Source organism: Lemur catta, chromosome 17, assembly GCF_020740605.2.
Source record: "Lemur catta isolate mLemCat1 chromosome 17, mLemCat1.pri, whole genome shotgun sequence".
Lineage (NCBI taxonomy): Eukaryota > Metazoa > Chordata > Mammalia > Primates > Lemuridae > Lemur > Lemur catta.
The window spans coordinates 40776418-40799677 of NC_059144.1; the positions used below are offsets into that span (position 1 = coordinate 40776418).

At 40.8% G+C, this 23260-nt stretch overlaps 1 protein-coding gene and 2 non-coding genes across 9 annotated transcripts in view; 2 read left to right on the forward strand and 1 right to left on the reverse strand.

The window, feature by feature from the left end:
• STAU1 (staufen double-stranded RNA binding protein 1) overlaps positions 1-14178 on the reverse strand; it is a 52122-nt gene extending 37944 nt beyond the window's left edge. For 2 of the 7 annotated variants that reach the window (XM_045529238.1, XM_045529236.1), the window contains exons 1-2: positions 14029-14114; positions 2642-2714 (exon numbers count right to left, since the gene is read on the reverse strand). The gene's annotated coding sequence lies outside the window, so the exon portion shown is untranslated. Of the gene's footprint in view, positions 1-2641; positions 2715-4502; positions 4596-14028 lie in introns of those variants that run through there. The other 5 variants (XM_045529237.1, XM_045529235.1, XM_045529239.1 and 2 more) reach the window with 4 other exon arrangements.
• On the forward strand, positions 5120-5236 carry LOC123622989. The gene has a single exon (XR_006729718.1). It is a non-coding gene; the product is annotated as a U5 spliceosomal RNA (small nuclear RNA).
• An 8211-nt stretch (positions 14179-22389) lies between the features above and the next one.
• LOC123622986 lies at positions 22390-22530 on the forward strand. Its single transcript, XR_006729716.1, has one exon. It is a non-coding gene; the product is annotated as a U4 spliceosomal RNA (small nuclear RNA).
• The last annotated feature ends 730 nt before the right edge of the window (positions 22531-23260 follow it).

A 23260-nucleotide genomic window follows, 5' to 3' on the forward strand; every position in this document is an offset into this window, starting at 1 on the left:
CAAGATCCTTTCCTGACAGATCATTCTAGTAGCAATGCATGTTTTCTGTAAGTAAACTCACACCCCACCACTCTTTTCCCCTCACAGCCCCCGAAAACAGCAATCCATTGACTCCAAACATCCAAACACCTGTGGGCAGGACAGCCCCAAGTACAAAAGCACATTAATCACTATCACCTAACACAATCAGTTCCAGAGGAACTGCTTTAAAGTCAATGCCAAGCAAATAATGTTCAACAGCAGGCCCATTTAGACTAAATCTCACAATAATAAAAGGTTCTTTAAAAAAAATATATGGCTGGGCACAGGTCACACCTGCAATCCCAGCACTTTGGGAGGCTGAGGTGGGAGGATCACTTTAGGCCAGGATTTCCAGACCAGCCTGAGCAACACACCAAGACCTCATCTCTGAAAAAAAAAAAAAAAATAGCCAGGCCTGGTGCTGCATGCCTATAGTCCTAGCTACTGTGGAGGCTGAGGCAGAGGCAGGAGGGTCTCTTGAGCCCAAGAGTTCTAGGTTGCAGTGTTGATGGTGCCACTAAACTCCAGCCTGGGTGACAGAGCAAGACCCTGTCTCTAAAAAATAAAATAAAAAATAAAGGAAATATGACCATACTACTTAAAGACCACTATGTACTTTATGCTCAAGATAAAGACAAAGGAGAATTAACCCTGATGAGGCACATTCACTTGCAAGACAATAAAACTAACCAAAAAAATGCCTGGAAACAACACAAGCTGTTCAAGATCTTTGCATCCAATACTAATGACTAAATGTAGCCCCGTCTCACACTTGGCATAATGCCATAGGCAAAGGAGAATTTTCTTTCTACACAAAAGTAAACGTTGGGTGGTCCATTTAAAAAACACTTTCTAAAAGAGAACTTATTAATTGTTCATCCTAGAAAAACCATCATACCACACTAAAGTGAAAAAAAATTTACCTCTGCAGCCTAACAAACTACAAATTTTCTGTTCTTTTCTAGCTATAAAACTTTATCAACCTCCTATCTCCCTTCCCCTGGGAGAAATTCTTAAAAATAAGTTCAAACACATACTACTTTTATAAATACATGTTTTTTTAATCTAAACTTATAAAAATATAGAAAAACGTTTTTAAACCAACCAAAATGAGGGACTGGGAACAGTGGCTCACGCCTGTAATCCTAGCACTCTGGGAGGCCAAGGTAGGAAGATCGCTGGAGCACAGGAGTTCGAGAACAGCCTAAGCAAGAGCGAGACCCCATCTCTACTGAAAACAGAAAAAATTAGTCGGGTGTGGTGGCGCGCTGCATTCCCAGCTACTTTGGAGGCTGAGACAAGAGGATCACTTGAGCCCGTAAGTTTGAGGTTGCAGTGAGCTATGATGACAACACTGCACTCTACCCAGGGTGACAGAGCAAGACTCTGTATCAAAAAAAAAAAAAAAAAACCAACCATAATGAATACGTATTCATGATCTGCTAGAGTCTTTTAAGAGTAGGACTGTGTGACATATTCTTAATGTAGAAGGGGCTTGGGTCAACATAATGGTTAACGGGCTTTTCCTTTCAGAAAAGGGAAACTGCAGTCTATAACCATGTGCCATTTACCTAGAAACACAACTGCATTTACCATCATCTTCATGCAAAACAGACCAGTGCCAGGACTCAGTTTCTAAGAAACCAAGCCTTGCTGCCAATTAACAACCAACAATGTTAAATCAGATCAAATTTCTGAGTTGTGGCTTTCAATTCCACTCTCAACTCAGGTAGTAATTATATGTCCAACTCTTGGCAATCCACTCCTGTGCCTCAGTTTCCCCAAAGCACTTTATAATAGGATATTCAAGCAAGCCTCAGTTATAGCAATCAGTTAAAACATTAACGGAATCCTAAGGCATAATAATACAACTCTTTGAAGAAAAAAAGCATTATACAAATCCAGTGTGATAAGTGTTATTACTGAGCTGTGTACAACTTCTCTAATTTCCTTATGTTTCAGTTTCCTCATTCCCAAAAAAAAGTCAGTTAAAATGTCCACTAATTATTACCTCAAAGATATGGTATGGTGATATGCTTTTACTGTTAGAGGAAAAGTGTTAAAAAACACAAAGCAGTGCTGACACATATAGTGTATTCTGCAGTGCCTGACAAAGGACTGTAAAATCCTGAACACCTTTAGAAAACTGTATCTGGATGATCACAAGCTGCCAGTGGTCAATGGAGCTTGATTCATAACCTTATCTCACAACAAAAACAATGCTGAATTAGTTCCACAAGTTTGAAAACCATATTTAACACAAACAATCTGAGAAACCAAAGGCTTTTTGCAAGAAAGCAAACTTTAAAAGTTTCTATGACCAAGATGTTCATTGAACAAGTTATGTTTAATGACAACTTCAGTAGTTTTCATTGTCTTTACATTTAAAGTAGATAGTGATGCTGACTAGAGGGTTTTGTATTATTGGCAACAATTTTTCCTGCATTTTCTTTCAAATTAAATCAAGAGTAGAAAACAAACTGAAACTGCATACAATTTCTTCTGTTTCTCTAATATTACAGCCAAAAGTAAAAATCATTTTCCACGCAAGTCACTGAAGAATTCAAAAGTGTCTCTGATTATGAACAACCCTGAAATTATAAAGCCAAATTATGTGTACCTTAAAAAGAGGGTGTTCCAGGAACAATGTTGTTTTCGTTCAATTCTGAGAGGCTTTTGTGGTTAAGAAACTCCTGGAAAATAAGAAACAATAATAATTTACTAGGGTAGGTCTTTTTTCTGAAAATGAAGACATACATTGCTCAAGTTTTAGGGAAACCTAAAATTTACAAATAGGAAAGTTTCTGAAAGCACGATGTCAGAGCTTGAAGCAGCACTCTGTAGAGTCTACAAAAGACACGATTACCTGGGAACTGGGTAAAGAATACTTTGCAGAGACACATATGTAAGAGACAGAAGAATTTTCCTTTTTTAGTCTCAATTATTGCCTGACAAGAGCACTGCTGACTACCTTGTAATTAATTTTTTTATTGATAAAAGGAACTGGACATCATATACTGTCTAATCACACAAGCCTAATTTTCAAACTTGTGGGTTTTTTTCTCTCCCCCTATAACTTCTGGCTAAACATATTATTCATAAATGTCCTTACTACATGCTTGATGATGCAAATGCACGGAAAAATTTTACCAAAAGGTACTGTGTACATAGTGTTATACTAAATTGCAAAATATGAGAAAAAGCACATTATCTCTAGTGAATCTAAATCACAATTATTTTTTAAAACTGGGCCAGGCACGGTGGCTCACGCCTATAATCCTAGCACTCTGGGAAGCCGAGGCGGGTGGATCGTTTGAGCTCAGGAGTTCGAGACCAGCCTGAGCAAGAGCGAGACCCCGTCTCTACTAAAAATAGAAAGAAATTATCTGGTCAACTAAAATATATATAGAAAAAATTAGCCGGGCATGGTGGCGCATGCCTGTAGTCCCAGCTACCCGGGAGGCTGAGGCAGGAGGATCGCTTAAGCCCAGGAGTTTGAGGTTGCTGTGAGCTAGGCTGACGCCACGGCACTCACTCTAGCCCGGGCAACAAAGTGAGACTTTGTCTCAAAAAAAAAAAAAAAAACCTGAATTTTAGGTGACAGAATTTGAGTTTAATTCTCAAACTCTCAAGTCTAATTTATCTAGAGTTCCCCCCCTACCTTTAAATGGCAGTAGTCAGTAAAAACAAACAGAATTCCTTACCTTGAGATGCTTTTTCATGTTTACAACATAAAGTGTTTTTGCTTATTTCAGTTTCTCACTGCTCAGAAATAAATCATGAGCTCTAATTTGTTCTCTAGTATTTTAACAGCTCAGGTTTTTGTAAATAGTATACTATACCAACAACTTTCCAATCTGGATACCCAGTTGTTTCAATACCTCCCCATGAGTGGGAACTGAAAAAGGCCTCTGAGTAGCCCAAACAAATGTCTAAGGCCATCTCACACAGCCCATGCCTTTTGGTAAAATACCAGTGGGGGCCTCGCTCAATCCAAGCCCATCTATGTCAAACAATTACTGTAAATTTGAGTGTCTAGTTTTCTAGCCCAAAGCAGAAGTAAAAAATTAAAATGGAAAAAGGAGCTGCTAGAGTCAGACAGGATGACAATAGTAAGAAACAACTGCCATCAATCAACTTAACAGCAAAAAGATCAAGAGCCAGAGAGAGACAGAAATACAAACATCTGCAACCATTTGGATCTCAAATACCTTTACACAAGTGACAGCTGAGATTCATACAGTCACACTTCTATAAGCAAATCTGTTTTTTGAAATCTCCCAATTTCAAAAGCCATCACAATTATTACAAGTATATCTATATATTAATAGCACTTACTTACACCAAGCAACAGCAGACATAAAGACTGTGGGTTAAGCCCAATTCCCTTTTTCTCCCCACTCAAGAAGGTATTAATGGAATGTATGAGTGAATTAAATTCATTGCTTTATTCACACAACAAATAATTATTCAACACTTACTATTAGCAGGCACTATTCTAGACACTGGGGAGAGAGGTGTGCACAAATGATACACAGTCCTTGTCCTCATGGAATTCACATCTGTATATGCAATATAAATTCTTTAAATAAATAATTCACAGTGGCATTTTAATTAGTAATAAATCATTTATAACACATATCACCTCATAACTGAAAAAGACACACAAAAACCTAAGAGACCCGTTGGCTGTGAACTGTTGATTTAGGGTAAAGGCAAACCAGCTAGCACACAGCTTAAGCTATGATGGAAAAAACCTTGACTGGCGATCTGAGTTTGGGTCCAACTCTGCCACTCAGCTGAATAACCTTGAGAAAGTTTCATGTGTAGGTTTCAGCCCTTCAATATATAAAATGGGGTTTTCACCACCAATTTCATATAATTAATAAAACAGCAATCACATGATTCTTAGGGAGATTAACCAATAATGTAAGTGAAAGGCTTGTAAACTATGAAATGCCATACCAAAGTTGGCTGTTAAACATTATTAGGGTACACCATAACTGATATCATAAACTGACATTAATAAAACAAATTCAAAACACACTTTTATTATTAAGAAAGAAAAAAGTAGCAAATTTTAGAAAGGACCTCATGCATACTCTGGTTCCTCTCCAGGTCACATAAATCTTTCACCTTTTATTAAAGATTTCTGTGGAGAGGAACAGCTCTCAGTTTTTCAACTACTTTTTTGAGGCCTTGCTTTAGCAGGGCTAGTAAAAAAAAAAAAAAAAAAAAAAAAAAAGGAAAGAAAGGAAAGAAAGAAAAGAAAGAGGGCCAGGCGAGGTGGCTCACACCTGTAATCCTAGCACTTTGGGAAGCTGAGGGAGGAGGATTGCTTGAGGCCAGGAAACCAGCCTGAGCAAGATCTAGACCCCTCTACAAAAAAAAAAAAAAAAAAAATTGGCCAGGCCTGGTGGCCTGGGCCTGCAAGTCCCAGCTACTTTGGAGGCTGAGTCAGGAGGATTGCCTGAGCCCAGGTATTCAAAGCTGCAGTGAACTATGATGATGCACTGCATTCTAGTCCAGGTAATATAGCAAGATCCTGTAGGGGGTTGAGGGGAGAAAAGGACCTCATGCCAAAAAAAAAAAAAAAAAAAGACACCCGGCACAGTGGCTCACACCTGTAGCACAGTGGCTCACACCTGTAGTCCTAGCACTCTGGGAGGCCGAGGAGGAATGATTGCTTGAGCTCAGGAGTTTGAGACCAGTCTGAGCAAGAGCGAGACTAAAAATAGAAAGAAATTAGCCAAACCACTAAAAATAGAAAAAATTAGCCGGGCATGGTGGCATTTGCCTGTAGTCCCAGCTACCCAGGAGGCTGAGGCAGAAGGATTGCTTGAGCCCAGGAGTTTGAGGTTGCTGTGAGCTAGGCTGATGCCACGGCACTCTAGCCCAGGCAAGAGAGTGAGACGCTGTCTCAAAAAAAAAAGAGAGAGAGAGAGAGAGAGAGAGAGAGAGAGATTTTACTTTATTTTTTTATTAAATTTTTTTTTTTTTGAGACAGCATCTCACTCGCAGTGGTGTCATCATAGCTCACTGCAAACTCAAACTCCTGGGCTCAAACAATCCTGCCTCAGCCTCCCAAGTAGCTGGGACTACAGGCATATGCCACCACACCCAGCTAATTTTTCTATTTTTAGCAGAGACAGGGTCTGGCTCTAGCTCAAGAGATCCTCCTGCCTAAGCCTCCCACAGTGCTAGGATTATAGGCATAAGCCACCCTGCCCGTCCCCCTTTTTTTATGTTTAGTGCTTAAATAAATACTCAACTAACAGAGAAATAACTACCTAGAAATAGTCATACCCTAAACATTACTACAAGCCAAAAGGAAACTTATTTACCTAACTATATTTGACTGTCATCTAAGTAAAGGGTCATGGAATCTCAATGAACAGGTCAGTTAAACTGTGCAACAAAGGACACGGGCTTCCAAACATAATTAGACTTATCATTACATATAAATTATTCTCTTTCTAACAGAGGAAAGGACTACCTAGCATTCTGCATAAAATCACAATGGCATCAGCAAACAATGGCCCCATTTTTATCAGGGTGGAATCTGCAAGGGTAGAAAATTCATGCCTCACTTAATTTTAATCTATAGAAGGCATGGACTTCAAAAAGCAAAGATAGGAGAGAACCAGACAAGATCTAGTTAAATCATAAAGCTCATTTTCTGAGGGAAGCCAATATGTTAACAATTTAAGCAGCATTATGCTCATTTCATCCCCCCCATAAGATACATTTCCAACACCTTTTCATGATTAAGGAGACACACTATGTCAGTACAGACTACAAGGTCACCTCAGTTGAGGTTAAATATAAAATGGAACTTCATGTACTATCTCACTAAAACCACAAATCCAAAGGCAGATTTAATTTCATTGATCCAGCCTTTTAAGACTAGCCATAGAGACAACAACTGCCTGGGTGGAAAACCAAAGCAGCTTCTGATTAAGAAGATCCCTGGTTCAAAGAAAATGAAAAACAGCTGGGCAAGGTAGCTCACACCTGTAATCCTAGCACTCTGAGAGGCCGAGGCAAGAGGATCACTTGAGCTTAGGAGTTCGAGACCAGCCTGCGCAAAAGTCAGACCTTGTCTCTACTAAAAATAGAAAAATTAGCCGGATGTGGTAGCATGTGCCTGTAGTCCGGCTACTTGGGAAGCTGAACTAGGAGAATGGCTTGAGCCAGGAGTTAGAGGCTGCAGTGAGCTACAATAGTACCACTGAACTTCAGCCTGGGTGACAAAGAGAGACCCTGTCTCAAAAAAAATTTTTTAATTAAAAAAATAAAAAAATACTCCCAAAAAAATGCATGGGAAGCAACGAAGAGGGCAATCACCACTTACCCTATGAAGTTATTTAGAAGTTTAGTTAACTCATTTCCAATAAAGCACAAAATTACAATTTAAAGAAACTAATTTCCTTAGTAACAACTTTGACTACAGTTAATAAACCATCCTTAACAAACTTCACGACAGATTACAACAATAATTTAGGAGGTAGCCTCTTTCAATATAAAGGTAAATAAAACATGCCCCTCCCCATTTACCTCTAAGCCTCTCCTCACACATAAACCTGCGAATCAGCTTAAGTTTTAGCTTAATTTGCCACAAGGAACAAAAGTAAACTGTGAACCCTCAAACTATTTCAAAAGCCCATCTAAAAGACTGAGTATTACTTAACCGGACTCTCTTCCAAATTGAGCTAAAGTTCTAATGAGCAAACTTTATCCTAGCTGCAAGGGTAAGGGGGAGGGCCACTGGTGACAAGCAGAATCAATTATCCTAAACAAAAAGCACCCAAGCATAATTAGAGAAGTGTGGTTCAGTGGAAAGAGCACTGACTTGGGAGCAAAGCAGCCTATGCTCCAGCGCTGTTACTAAGTGGCTCAGGATCCTGCGCCAGTTATTTGGCCTCTCAAAGGGCCTCAGTATCCTCAGCTACTATGACCCTTACTCTACAAAGATGTTTGCAAATATTAGAAATACAACATAAAGGATCTACTTCAGGCCAGGTGTGGTGGCTTGCGCCTGTAATCCTAGCACTCTGGGAGGCCGAGATGGGCGGATTGTTTGAGGTCAGGAGTTCGAGACCAACCTGAGCAAGAGTGAGACCCCCATTTCTACTAAAACTAGAAAGAAATTAGCTGGACAACCAAAAATATATAGAAAAAAAAAAAATTAGCCGGGCATGGTGGCACATGCCTGTAGTCCCAGCTACTCGGGAGACTGAGAAAGAAGGATCGCTTGAGCCCAGAAATTTGAAGTTGCTTTGAGCTCTTGTCTCAAAAAAATAAAATAAAATTAAAAATTTTAATTATAAAAAAAAAGGGTCTACTTCAATCCTTGGTACAAAGAAAGAGCTCAGTGAACTGCATCTTTTATACTATTAGACAAATTCAACCTGACCTTTTAGATTCCTTTTCTGCATCAAATAACTCTCACCCTGTAATTCTAACCTGGAACATGGTAACAGTTCAAAAAATAGTAGCAAATATTATTATCCAACAAATTCACTAATCTTGTCCTCACATAAACATCTATAAATATAAACTTATAGCTACACGCCACTTGTAAAAAATTTTAAATGGGATCAGAGAACACGCTGACTAAAATCAACCCGCTCACTGGGCAATCAGTTCTTTAGCTACATCAAGTATAGACGCAATCTAACGAAGGTTCAGCCCTCAGCAATCATTTTCATTTAGGAAGAAAAGACTCCAAGGAACTTAAATAGATTTTCTTAGCCTTTGTAGTCTGGGAGACATGACACGAAACTTCTATCATCACAAAATAGCTAGTTTTGCTTCCATTACTGTTATAAACCCACAAAACCATCACACTTCTTTCCCAAATTAGATTCCAGATTAAAAAGAAGCCAGATGGGTTACAGATTTAATATTTAGAAGACTAATTTTTAATCGAAAGCAAGTATTTTCTTGAAGAGATTTCTCCCCTTTTGCTTTCAGTAAATATACTTTGAGAGAGCCCCCTGAATATACTCCTTTAACAAATAAATGAACATACATGGTCCCAGAAAATATACAGTAATTAACAGTCTGCAGAGATTTTTTAAATTACTTTTCCATCAACCTTACTTACTAGCATGAAAATGGAAATACTTAAAAAATAAATTAAGCTATTTGCAGTAATTTCCCATTTTACCATTTTCAAAATATTACATAATTTTTTTTGCAGTAAGGTTTTCTAGTTCAGAGCATTAAGTTGTCAACAAGACAAATATTCAAGTCATCCATCCAGTGGCATTTGATAAGATCAACATAGCTATATATTTACAATCCTATTATCTCCTTAGTAGGTGAGAACAAAGGATTTGGTCAACATTATTCAAGCTTCATAATACCGTATAGTAAAATGTTAATGGTAGAAAGTAGGTGGTATTTATAAAGGTATACACCAGAATTTCCTAAACTTTGTTGTATGGTTGAAATTTTTCATAATAAAATATTGGGGGGGAAAAACCAAAGCAACTAACATGCCCCCTCACAGTTCAATCTCTAACTTGCAATTTATATTTTTTGGCACAGCAGAAATCCTACAGCCTTGATTTTGATGAACTTTTATTTAAAGAAATGTTCATGTAGAAAATTACATCAGAAGCATGTTAACCACAAAGGTCTTCATCACCAAGTTAATTTAAAACAACCTGTTGTAGGTCTAGTGTGAAACAAATCTGTCATAAAATTCTTGAAACATTTTTGAAGCCTCTAAAATTCCATTCTGAGAGAAAAGAAAGCAACCCCAAAAGCTCTCATTTGAGGGGGAGGAATTTACATTTCCCCAAATTGAGTAATTCTGTGTCACTAAGCATAACATCAAATAAAATTATCCAGTTTGGAGGCTCATAAAAACAACAGACCTCTGCCTGTAGTCCCAGCTACTTGGGAGGATGAGGAAAGAGGATCACCTGAACCCAGGAATTCAAGGCCAGCAACCTGGGCAACATACTCTGGAATTGACTTACACATTCCACAAAAAGAAAACTTTTTCATGAAAGTTTCATCTTTATGCTGGTGAATTTCACTCTTACTCCATCCACTAAAATAGCTCAAAGTTGCACTACAAATTGAGACTCACTTTGTGTCTCCTATGTTCAATTATCTACCTTGTCTTAGCAGGGAGGATGAAGCAGCACAGTATAGCCTCAATGTTTAATGGTAACACCCAGAATAATATTAATGGTTTGACTTCAGAATTGAGGGGGAAAGTTCCATGAGTCATGTTCATTTCTAAACTCAAAATACAGTAAATCCTCACTTAACATCATCAATAGCTTCTTGGAAACTTCGACTTTTTGACTTTAAGTAAAATGACATACAATGAAACCAATTTTACCATAAGCTAATTGACGTATAAACAAGAGTTAAGTTCCTATACCGTATTTCTGGTCAGAAAAACATCACCAACTTCTCATTAAAGAACTAAACACTTCTAATATTAAACCTTGACGTATATGTACATTTAAGAAAGATTAATAAAAACAAATAAGAAAACTATTTATCCACTTATTCCAGTTTAGGGTCGGGAGTGGCCAGAGCCAACGTGGGCAGCTCAGGGCACAAGGCGGGAACCCCACCCTGGACAGGACTCCATCCCATCCCAGGGCACACTCACACGCACACCTATACTCACAAAGTCAGGGATTATTTAGACACGCCAGTGAACCTAACATGCACATCTCATCTTTGGGACGTGGGAGGAAACCAGAGTACCCAGAGAAAACCCACGCACGCATGGGGAAAATGTGAAAACTCCACACAGGCAGCGGCCCTGGCAAGGAAGCGACTTTTTTCTCATCAACATTATAAAGAAAAGACGTTATTCAAAGATCTGCTGTAATCTGTATATAACTTATTCTGAAGAAACTATATTTATGGTAACAATTCCAAATGCTTAAAAGTTTAACTTTAAGCTTACTGTGAAGCAGTAAGCATTTTAAAATATATTTTATGTCCTTCCCTAGATACTAAACTGGGGTTTTCCTAAATTAAGTTTAAGAGATATATCCTTCCCCATCTCCCAGGTTGTAATAACCAAAATATAACATGTAACATTTCCACTCTACCTAATCAAACTCAAAAGTAAAACTACAGAATTGAAATAACAATGTTACAGGTCTAAAAGCTAGAAACTGTTCATGACCAGAAATTTGAAAATTAAGTAACAATGACAAACATTTATAATATTCCTGTCAACTTCCATCTAGTAGAGATCTCTCTTTAGACAAGAAAAATATAAATACCTATGCTGTGATTTCATATTATTCACAAAAACTAAGGTTTCATTCATACTTAAATTTGTTATTTGTAAATAGAGCAGATGGAGGATCTTTAGAAACAATGCTACAAACAGAAGATTTGAAATTCTATCTCTTTGTTTAATTCTTAACACAAGGTAATAGCAGTACATTTACACTAAAGAAATTTTGAAAGTTTTCATTACAAATGACTAACTGTAGTTTAACTTTGACATAAAGCTAATCTCTATTAAGAGTAGCTTAACAGGTAGGTCTCCACTGAAACAGGATTAGGGAAAACTGTAGTTCTGATTGCTTTTCAACTACAGTCATTAATAGCTCAAGAACTGTTGCTTTTGTACACAAAGAAGCAAGGCTGATTTTTTTTTTTATTTTGGGGGGGCAGTCTGGCTACATTACTCCAGCCTGGACTAGAACTCCTAGGCTCAAGCCATCCTCCTGCCTCAGCCTCCTCAGTAGCTGGGACTACTTGTATTTTGATTGGACTTTGAGGAGGAGAAAGCACTGAATCAACAGCTAATTCAGCTGATTTTTTTTCTGCTGAACAGTTATCACATATAAACAGAGATGAGAAGCCCAACAAAACAAGAACTATGATTCTACTCCAAGTAAATTTTGTGACAGATTAACAGCAATTTGGTAAAAGTGAAAATTGCTAATATTGTGATAAGGATGTTTAGATTTATTTCAAAATAATCCAGTTTGGGGAGGGGGTAAAGCTTAAACGAGACTGACCTTGGCTATGAGTTAATAATTGCCAAAGTTGAGTGACCAATAAATGGGATTCTCTACACTATTCAATTTTTGTATATTTTCTAGAATAAAAAGTTTAAAAATAACCTTTAGGTTATTTACAGCAATGTTAAAATACCATTTCCCTAGCACTACAATTTGTGTTATGGCAGTAGAAGACATGCTTTGTATTGCGCATAGTTGCTTGTTTAGGTGTTTCTAAAAAGCCATTTAAACAAAGAGTTTAAATTAGAAATGACAGTAAGACTCTGCCATACAACTCTAGGAAAATGTCAAAAACAAGAAGGCCATTTTGCATCATGTGTTACTGAGAGATAGGTGTAAATCAAAATATTTTCAGTTCACTGCCTGAAACAATCCTACGGCATAGGAGGATCATTCAGTAGAGCAAACACACATTCCTAACTCTTGTAAATTTGAACGTCCATGAGTTGCATTTCCTTAATGAAGAATACACCTATACAACCAAGTACAAAATAAAAAGAAACTCAGTACGCTTGAATAAAATCCCACCTGTCACCAGGATGATCGAAACTGCTCCCTCTACATTCCAACTGTATTTTTGGTTTTTACTTCAACAAGTAGCAATGTAATTTACATCTGGTAAGCAATGATTCCTGGAAGGCCAAAATCAACCAAAAACCTGCTTTAACTCTCTTTCCACCACCCTCTAAACAATTAAAGCTACAAGCAGAAGGGAAATGTGACCTTAAAAACGTCCCCACAGCCAGAGAACGCTGGCAGAACAGACTGAAGCACACCTCTTCCCCGGAACAGAAGAAAACTTCCACACAAGCAACACTGCAACCCAGAGGTGGGGCAAGGGCTTAAAAGGAAAGTCTGCCTACATACAGAGACAGAGGGAATAAAAGCAAAATTGCAGTGAAAAAGTTAGAAGTTAGAGATGTAGGTAGAGCAAGAAAGGACAAATTTTTCCATTTTCATACACCCTCCTCCAGAGAGAGAGAGACACACACACACACACACACACACACACACACACACACAGCAAGTGCTCCAGAAAGGTTTGCTCAACTCAAGGAAAGCTTCTGCCAGCAACTTTACCAGAAATGGAACAACAACAAGAAGCTGGATGATGGCAGAAAAAATGGACAGGTTGCTCATACTGTAGGAGCTGGTAAATACCCTGCAGCTGGCTAAGCGGACGGGATGGAAAGAAATAGCATCTATCTTTTACAAACTGCCTACTACAGAGTTGTCCCAAATAAGCGTACGCCCCTTTCAGATGTTAACCCAAAACAATGCTCTGGCGCTGGCGATGGGCACGCCGAACATTTCTGCCTTTAAGGAAACCCAAACGGGTAGGTAGGTCAACTTCTGTTCACTCTATCCATTAAATTATACCTTCATATCACGCTAATAAATTATGCAGGCGGTTTATTGGGACACGCTGTAGGTCTGGGATTCCGATAAGCGCTTTACACGCCCCATTTCACTGAACCTTAACAACCTTAACAGGCAGCGACGGTATTAGCCCCTTTTTCCAACCAAGACACAAAGAGTTTTAAGTGACTTGCCTAAAGGGCAGGATTTGCACCCGTGTTGGTCACCTGCTCGTAACCACCATGCTACAGACCCGGGCTGAGATTTAGATGCTCCGGATCTTGGGGACTTGAAGTGGGGACACCCGCCCCCCCAGCCCTGGGAATAACTTCGGCGTCCCCACGCGCGATGCGTGCGGAAAAGCGGCCGTGGCACCTGTTTCTGGCCCCAGCAAGGGGTGGAGGAAATGGGAGCTCCCGGAGTCCCAGCCGCAAGGCGCTCCGAGGCGGGGGGCGCAGAAGGACCCACCTCCTCCGGGGAGGCCCCGCGGGCGGGAGAGAGGCCCGGGGGAAGGTGGTCGGGCGCGCGGACGCGCCGAGGCCTAGGCCCCACCCGCCGCCCACCTCTCCACCGCCGCGGCGCCCGCGAGGACTCCGCCAGGCCCGGCCTGGCCCGGCCGCCTCACCTGGCTGCTGCCCCGAGCTCGTCCCCCGGCCGGCGGTCCTGGGCGGCGGCGGCGGCGAGGAGGGGAAGGAGGAAGGAAGAAGGGAGAGGAGGAAGGGAGAGAAGGAGGGAAGAGGCGGAGTGGCCGCAGAAGAGGCGGGCGCCGCCGGGCCGGGGGTTCAAAGGAAGGGGGAGCCGAGAGAGACGCGGCGGCGGGCGGCGCAAACGCTGAAGAGCCGCTCCGGCGCCCGCAGCCCGGCAGGAAGTGACGGGGGAGGGGCCGGCGCCCGCCCCCGGCCCCCGCCCGCCTCCATGCCCTGCCCCACCCCCCATCCGCGGCCCGGACTACAAGTCCCGGCGGGCGCTGCGGCCGCGAAGCCTGCGCTCGCAAGGCACGCCGGGAGCCTGGCTGGAGGGGGCCCGGTTCCCCCTGGGCCGCCGCGGCCCGCCCTGGACCCCGGAGTCTGCTGGGAGTTGTAGTTCGGCTAGGAGTTTCTCGCTGCCGGCTAGACCCCAAGCGGGGCTGAGAGGGCCGGCCTGCCTTCTTTGCAACCCCACTTCTTGTTCCTTCTGTCTTTCTTGTCCCGTCTCTGCCTTTCCTTTGTTTCCCGCAATTGTTCCTTCCTCCTTCTGTAAATAAACATTCTGTAAATGTTTATCAAACTCCTGCCGTGTACAAGGTATTGTTCGAAGAGCTAAGAATGTAGTGGTGAAAGAACAAAAATCCTTGCCCTTGTGGAGCTTACATTCTACCTGGGGTAAAACACACAATAGATAAAATCAGTAACTTTTATAGTGAGACGAAAGGCAAGAAGTGCCAGATTGCTATTTGTTTCACCCAGTTCCAGATAAACTGAGTGGTTTTTAGTAGCCGTGTTATATGGGAGGTGGGCAGGAGGAGAGAGTAGTGAGTGGAGAAATCTAGAACCTCTAGAACCATACTCAGCAAAAGTCGTACACGCACTGTGAGAGATCCAAGAAACTGAGAGTGAGTGAAGGAACTGCAGGTACACAGGGTATTTCTCTCTTGCTCACTCTGGGACGCTTTCCCCACTGTTTAAAAATAATCTCTGTCCCATGCACGCTTTCTCAGTATCTCTTGATCTAACGATTGCGCAATCTTTCTTGCCAAGGGAATATAGTTAACTTTATATAAGCTCATAATATGACATGCTGTGGCTGAAGGGGCCCCTCCAAACAATGCTTTGAGCCTTGTCCAAGCCTTAGAGGACGCTCTTCTCTGGACCAGGCCTCCTTGCTTTGTTCTTGCAAAATGCAATAAGACAATTTCAGGATACCAAAAACCCTTTTAAGGACTTTTGCCGTCCCCTTAGTGCCTGTCCAAGACAGTACTAAGAAACATTCAGATACTCTCCAACCCTCTGCTGAAAGTGATTTTTTTTGCTAACTTCCAAGCAGTGTGGATCCCATAGCCCACTTGGGTAGAGGAGCAGGCACAGAGGAGTTTGCCTAAATCCAAAGCCAGGTCATGGGCACAATCAGACAGACTTAAAAGGTGGTTTTGCTATTACCTGTAGGGACCCAGGGGTGGGCCTATGACTTCCAGTCTCTATTTTTCTCCCCTCCTTCCATACATTGAGAAGGCAACCCCTCTATTTTTTAGTAGAAACATTAAATAACAAGAAAGAATTTTTAGATAAAAATCAACTTCTCACAGGGTTTTGATGAGCTTTGCATGTTCCCATGCCTAAGTACAAATATATATAATTTATCTTGTGAGAAGGAATACAGAATTTATTGTAACATGCTTAATGGTCACAGTTTCTTGCTTCCATCTGTGGAAAGAAAAATAATTCCATAATTACTTGGCAAGAGTCAAGAGGTCTTCAGACAACCAAGGAAACAATCAATAGAGTGAATAGACAACCTACAGAATGGGAGAAAATATTTGTATGCCATACATCCGATAAAGGGCTGATAACCAGAATCTACAAAGAACTCAAATCAGCAAGAAAAAAATCAAAAAACCCCATTAAAAAGTGCACAAAAGACATGAACAGAAACTTTTCAAAAGAAGATAGACTAATGGCCAACAAACATATGAAAAAGTGCTCAACATCTCTAATCATCAGAGAAATGCAAATCAAAACCACAAAGAGATATCACCTAACTCCAGTGAGAATGTCTTTTATCAAAAAACCCCCAAACAACATGCTGCCGTGGATGTGGAGAGATAGGAACACTTACATACTGTTGGTAGAACTGCAAACTACCACAGCCTCTATGGAAAGTAGTATGGAGATACTTCAAAGAACTAAAAGGAGACCTACCATTTGATCCAGCAATCCCACTACTGAGTATTTACCCAAAGGGAAAAAGGACATTTTATAAAAAGGACACCTGCACCTGAATATTTACAGCAGCACAATTCACAATTGCAAAGATGTGGAAACAACCCAAGTGCCCATCAATACATGAGTGGATTAATAAAATGTGGTGTGTGTGTGTGTGTGTGTGTGTGTGTGTGTGTGTATATATATATATATATATATATATATATTCCATGGAGTACTGCTCAGCCATAAAAAAATGGTTAACTAATACCTCTTGTATTAACCTGTATGGAACTGGAGACCATTCTTTTAAGTGAAGTGTCACAAGAATAGATAAACAAACACCACATGTACTCACTATTAAATTGGAACTAATCGAACAGCACTTACATGCACATATGGAAATAAAATTCATTGGAAATCAAGCAGGTGGGAGGGGGAGGACAGGATGAGTAAATTCACACCTAACAGATCCAATGTACATTATCTGGGTGATGGTCACACTTATAACTTTGACTCAAACCGTACAAAAGCAATTTATGTAACCAAAACTTTTGTACCCCCGTAATACTCTGAAATAAAATAAAATAATCTTTAGGACCTTGGAAGAGAACTTGACTGACAGTCTGTAGGTACAAAGAGAGAAAAAAAAATCTAAGTGACCCACTGCTGAACCCCAGGCAGCCCCATGGCTAACCCATGCCTTGGTTAAATATAAGTCCTTGGTTACACAAAGTGAAAGTTCAGAGTGGTTCTCAAAATGAGGAATGTTAAATTTTCACGTTGTGATTGTTGTTTTTTCCCTTTTTCCTTCTTTGTTTTTAGTTTCAATTACAATAGTTACTATCATTCTAACATTTAACATAATAATCTGGCTTTGTATCATCCCTTTAAAAAGGAGGTAGATTTGCTGCACACAACCTGCTGGGTAGCAGTTGCACCCTATAGGTGGGGCATGTTCTTTTCATTTCACCACAGTCCCCACCCTGCCCCCGTCTCTCATTTATGTTACTTTCCTCTTCCTGTTGACATTTGAGCTTGCAGTGCCTGCCCTACTATGTAAATGTACAGTGTAAATGTGGGCATGATGAATCATGGGAAAGACAGACCCTGGTCAAATAATCTCCAACTGCAACAGTGATAAGCACAGGAAGGAAAGGTAGATGGCATTGTGAAACCCTAGCTTCAGGATTGAGGGAAGGGACACCTTGAAGCATTGTAGCTTCAGCAAAGATCTGACCACTACAAAGGTGGAAACTGGCAGAAAGGATACAGCAAGTGTTCCCAGCAGAGGGGAAGGACATACAAAATCCTAAGGTGGGACAGCACATGGCCCAGGTTCCAGTTACCATCGCTACGAAAGAAATCACTCCCAGTGATTTAAAAGAACAGCATTTTATTATCTCTCATGGATTCTGAGGGTCAGGAATTGGGAAAGGGTTTGCCTGAGAGGCTCTAACCTGGGGTCTGTAATATGGAGCTGGACCACTGGGGGACAGAGAGAGCATCTGGGGCTTAACTGGGCATCTCTCTCTTTATGTGGCCTGAAGGCCCATCCCTGTGGTCTCTCGGCTTGGGCTAACTTGAGCTTCCTGTAGTATAGTGGCCTCAGGGCTGTCGAATTGTTTACATGGCAGCAGAAGGCTTCAGGAGTTAAGTATTCCAGCCAGCAGGGCAGAGCTGTATCGCCTTATGTGATCTAGCCTTGGATGTCACATAGAACCACATCCACTATACATTACTGGCTACAAATAAGACACAAGTTTGTCCAGATCCAAGGGCAGGGGAATTAGCGCTACCTCCTGATGGAGGAGTGGCAGAGATCAAGAACAGCATGTAAGAGAGGAGACACTGTTGAGTGATCTCTGGAAAATATAATCACCACAGCCCATGTTACAGAACTGAAAAGGCCAGCGTGGCTGCCACTCAGCAGATGGGAGCATGATTCACAATTAAGCTGGAGATCGGCAAAGGCCAGGCAACGCCTCGCTCACAGACCTTGTTAAGGAGCTCTGTCTCTATTGTAAGAGCAATGAGATGCCACTGGAGAGTTTTAAACAGGAAGTGACATGGGCAGATTTAAGTTTTGCAAAGATTCTCTAGCTAGTCAGCAGAGAAGGGACTGGCTTCTACGAAGAAGGTGCATTGTACCTGTTAGGTGTGAGGGGAGGTCCAAATGGGGCTCAGTGAAGTGCCTGCTGCAGTGGTCCAGGCGGGAGAGGACAGTGGCCTGGATTTGGGTGATGGTGGACATGGGAGAAAAATGAATGGATTTAAGAGTTACTTAGGAGAACGTACAGGACATGGACCTGGATGGCAACAGGGGGGAAAGTGTAAGAGAAGTATCAAGAATGACTGCTAGATTTCTAGAAGATAAGGATTTTTTTTTTCCAGACACTTTGAGTCTGGCATGCCTTGTAGACATTTAAGTAGAAATGGCAAGGAGGCGGGTCTGGAGCTCAGAGGAAAGTCAGGGCTAGAGACACAAATATGTGAGTCAGTAGCATCTGAGAGGTAATTGAAGCCTTGGCTATGGATGTTAATGGATGTTAACACCTGAGGAATTATCTCTGCTCTGCTCTGTAGCCTCTCAGCAGAACTTTGCACCCTTGTAATTACTCAATTATTTGCTGAGTATCTTTGTTTGGCTAGAACTAGGCGGTCAACTTCCATGAGAACAGGGACTCAGACTGTCCTCACCACCACGGTGTCCCTGGCCCCTAACACAGTGCTGGGTATACAGTGAGTACATGATAAATTTCCACTGACTGCTCAAAAATGGCAGCTTCACTGATCTCCGCTAGAATCCCTGAAAAACAGGAAACACCTGTAGGATTGATTGGTGTATATTAAGGTTACCTGTGACATGTGTTGCACAGGGAAACAAGGTTGAGAAATGCTTGCTGATCTAAATTGATTCTCAAGCTTATTGGAGGAACACTGCTCCCCTAGGGCTATTTAAGAATCTTAGGAGGACAACAGTTAGAAGATATAATGGAAGACCCCATTTATAAAGCAATGAAAAAAGACAAATTCCTAGGAAAAAAATTTACAAGAAACACAATCTGTGTGAGGGAAAATTTTAAATTATACAGAAGGACACAGAAAAAGTCTTCAACAAAGAGAAATATAAGCTATTAATGTGTTCTTGGCTAGGAAGGCTCCTCCTCATTAAGATGTCACCTAAGACATTTAGTGAGATCCCGATAAAAATACAAACAGAATTTTGTTTTGGAACTAGATGAGCCATGTCTACATTCTTATGGAAAAATTAACAAGAAAACACAGCCAGGAACTTTCTGGAAACTCTTGACCAAAGGGCACACATGTTATAAAGTATTAAGTATTAAAACAGTTAGGTGCTAGTGCCTGATTAGTTCCATAATCAGTGGACAAAAAATTCCTAGATATACTCAAATGTGTATTAATTTAATATTCAGTAAAAGTGGTGTTTCAAGTTGGTGAGGAAAAGATGGATTTCATTCAATAAATGGTTTGGAATAAAATGTATTCTGGAGGGGAAAAAAGTTAAGTCCATATATACCAAGAAACATGCTAAATGGATCAAAGATTGAAATGGAAAAAAGGAAACCATAAAAGTACCAGAAGAATCCCTGGAAATATTCTTTTATCACTCTCAAGTGCAGAATGCCCTTTTAACTGTGACATAAAACTCAAGATCCTTAAAGAAAAAGATCAATTCATTTAACTTCAGGAGGCCGGGCGCGGTGGCTCACGCCTGTAATCCTAGCACTCTGGGAGGCTGAGGTGGGTGGATTGCTCAAGGTCAGGAGTTCGAGACCAGCCTGAGCGAGACCCTGTCTCTACTAAAAATAGAAATAAATTAGCTGGACAACTAAAAATATATACAGAAAAAATTAGCCGGGCATGGTGGCGCATGCCTGTAGTCCCAGCTACTCGGGAGGCTGAGGCAGTAGGATCGCTTAAGCCCAGGAGTCTGAGGTTGCTGTGAGCTAGGCTGACGCCACGGTACTCACTCTAGCCCGGGCAACAAAGTGAGACTCTGACTCAAAAAAAAAAAAACAAAAAACTTCAGGAAAATAAAAATATAGGCAGTAAAAAGACAAATGACAGACTAGAAAAAGTTTTTGTCTCCACCACAGGAAAGGCAAATTTCATAACATATAAAGAGTGCCTATGAATAACACAAAGATTAACAACCCCATAGAAAAATTGGGGTTGCAGTAGGCGGGGGTCCTGCCACTGCACTAGGGTCTGGGCAACAAAGGAAGACCCTGTCTCAAAAAAAAAGAATAATGCATAAAAGATAGCAACAGACGGTTCATGGGAAAGGAAAAACAGTTCTTAGAAATAATGTAAATTCAAAGATATTAACAGAAGGACAGTTTGTAATAGCCAGAGTTTGGAAATAATAGCAGTATCCATCAACCTAAAATTAGCTAAATAAGTTATGACATATTCATACAATGGAATAATAATCAGTGGGTTTTTTTAATGAAGAATAATGAAAGACACTGTAAAGAGAATGAAAAAGCAAGCCACAGACTTGGAAAAAATATATGTAAATCACATATGTGATAGAGGATTTGTATCTGGAACATATTAAGAATACTTAAAACTTAATAAGAAAACAAATAACCCAAGAAAGAAAAACAAATGGGCAAAAGATCTGAAAAGACACTTCACCAAAGAAGTTGATAAAGATATATGGACGGGAAATAAGCATATGAAAAGATGTCCTTAGGGAAATGCACATAAAACACACACCCACTCTTCCTCTTGGTGCCATGTTGAACCCCAGTTGGAAGGGGCGAGTTCGGTCTCAAAATGGGGGTAAAACCACCACCGCTGCGTCGCCCCCAGCTGGCCGCCATCACTGCCACTGTAGCGGGCAGGAGGGCCATGATGCAAAGGAACCAGAGCAGTTGAGAAAACTGTTTATTGGTGGTCTGAGCTTTGAAACTACAGATGATAGTTTAAGAGAACATTTTGAGGAACAGGGCACACTCACAGATTGTGTGGGAATGAGAGATCCCCAAACGAAATGCTCTAGAGGCTTTGGTTTTGTGACCTGCTGGAGGTGGTGTCAGCAGAGGTAGTTGTGGAGGAGGTGATGGTGGCAACTATGATGGCCGTCTTGGTTATAGTGGTAGAGGGGGTTATGGTGGTGGGGGACCAGGATATGGAAACCAAGGTGGTGGATATGGCAGTGGTGGATATATATGGTGGTGGTGGAGGAGGATATGATAGTTACAATGAAGGAAGAAATTTTGGAGGTGGTAACTATGGTGGTGGTGGGAACTATAATGATTTTGGAAATTATAGTGGACAACAATCAAATCACAGACCATGAAAGGGGGCAGTTTTTGTGGAAGAAGCTCTGGCAGTCCATATGGTGGTGGTTATGGATCTGGTGGTGGAAGTGGTGGATACGGTAGCAGAAGGTTCTAAAAATAGCAGAAAAGGGCTACAATTCTTAGCAGGAGAGAGAGTGAGGAGTTGTCAGGAAAGCTGCAGGTTACTTTGAGACAGTCGTCCCAAATGCATTAGAGGAACTGTAAAAATCTGCCACAGAAGGAACAATGACCTGTAGTCAGAAAAGTTACTGCAACTTAAACAGGAAACCCTTCTTGTTCAGGACTGTGATAGCCAGAGTTTGCAAAAAGTGCAACTATTGATTAATGCAATGTAGTGTCAATTAGATGTATATTGCTGAGGTCTTTTATCTGTTGTAGCTTTTTCTTTTTCTTTTTCTTTTCATTACATCAGGTATATTGCCCTGTAAATTGTGGTAGTGGTACCAGGAATAAAAAATTGAGGAATTTGTAACTTTTCAAAAAAAATTAAAATTAAAAAAACACACACCCATAAATACACACACATTGAGATACCACTACCCATTTACTAGAATAGCTAAAATAAAAAATAAAAATAAACTGACAACATCAAATAGGAGAATGCAGAGCAACAGGAATTCTTGTTGCTAATGGGACTGCAAAGTGGTCCAGCCACTTGGTAAGACAGTTTGGCAGTTTCGTATAAAGTTAAACATAGACTTGCTGTACAACACAGCAAGCTCAGTCCTAGGTATTTATACAAGTGAATTCAGCTTTGCACAGTGGCAGTATCATAGCTAGTGAGGTTTATCTGAGGAGCAATTATTGCTAATTGAAAACTTTTCCCAGTACCCCGCCATGATGACTTGAAATATAGTTGGCATTGGCAATTTTGGACAGTCTCTATGGAGACTGAATTAAAAAAAAAAACTTACATTCACAATAAAACCTAACACTAATGTCGATAGTAGCTTTATTCATAACAGCCAAAACCTGGAGACAGCAAAAATGCCCTTCAACAGATGAATGGATAAATAAACTATGGTACATTCGTGTAATGGAATGCTAGTCAGAAATAATAAAAAGCTGTGTTCATGGATGAATCTTTTTTTAAGTTTGTTTTGAGACAGGGTCTAGCTCCGTCACCCAGGCTGGAGTGCAGTGGTACAATCACAGCTCACTGCAACCTCTAACTCCTGGGCTCAAGCTATCCTCCTGTCTCAGCCTCCCAAGTAGCTGGGACTACAGGCGCACGCCACCACACCCGGCTCATTTTTTTTGTTTTTAGTAGAGACGGGTCTCGCTCTTGCTCAGGGCTCAGGCTGGTCTCAAACTCCCGGGCTCAAGTGATCCTCCAGTCTCAGCCTCCCAGAGTGCTGGGATTACAGGCATGAGCCACCACACCCAGCCAGATTTTACATTGTCTATATTAATTGGCTGTTTCCCAAGACATCCATGAGGTACCTTTTTCTAAGGGCTATCTTACCTGTTGATTTTTCATAGATCTATGAATTATGTAATATATACAACTTATGATAACTTTATTCTAACGCTTATAGACCTTGGGAAAGTGGGGCGTCACAGTCACTCATTCATTTACTCACTCAGTAGATAGTTAGAAATTACTGAGCATTAACTATGT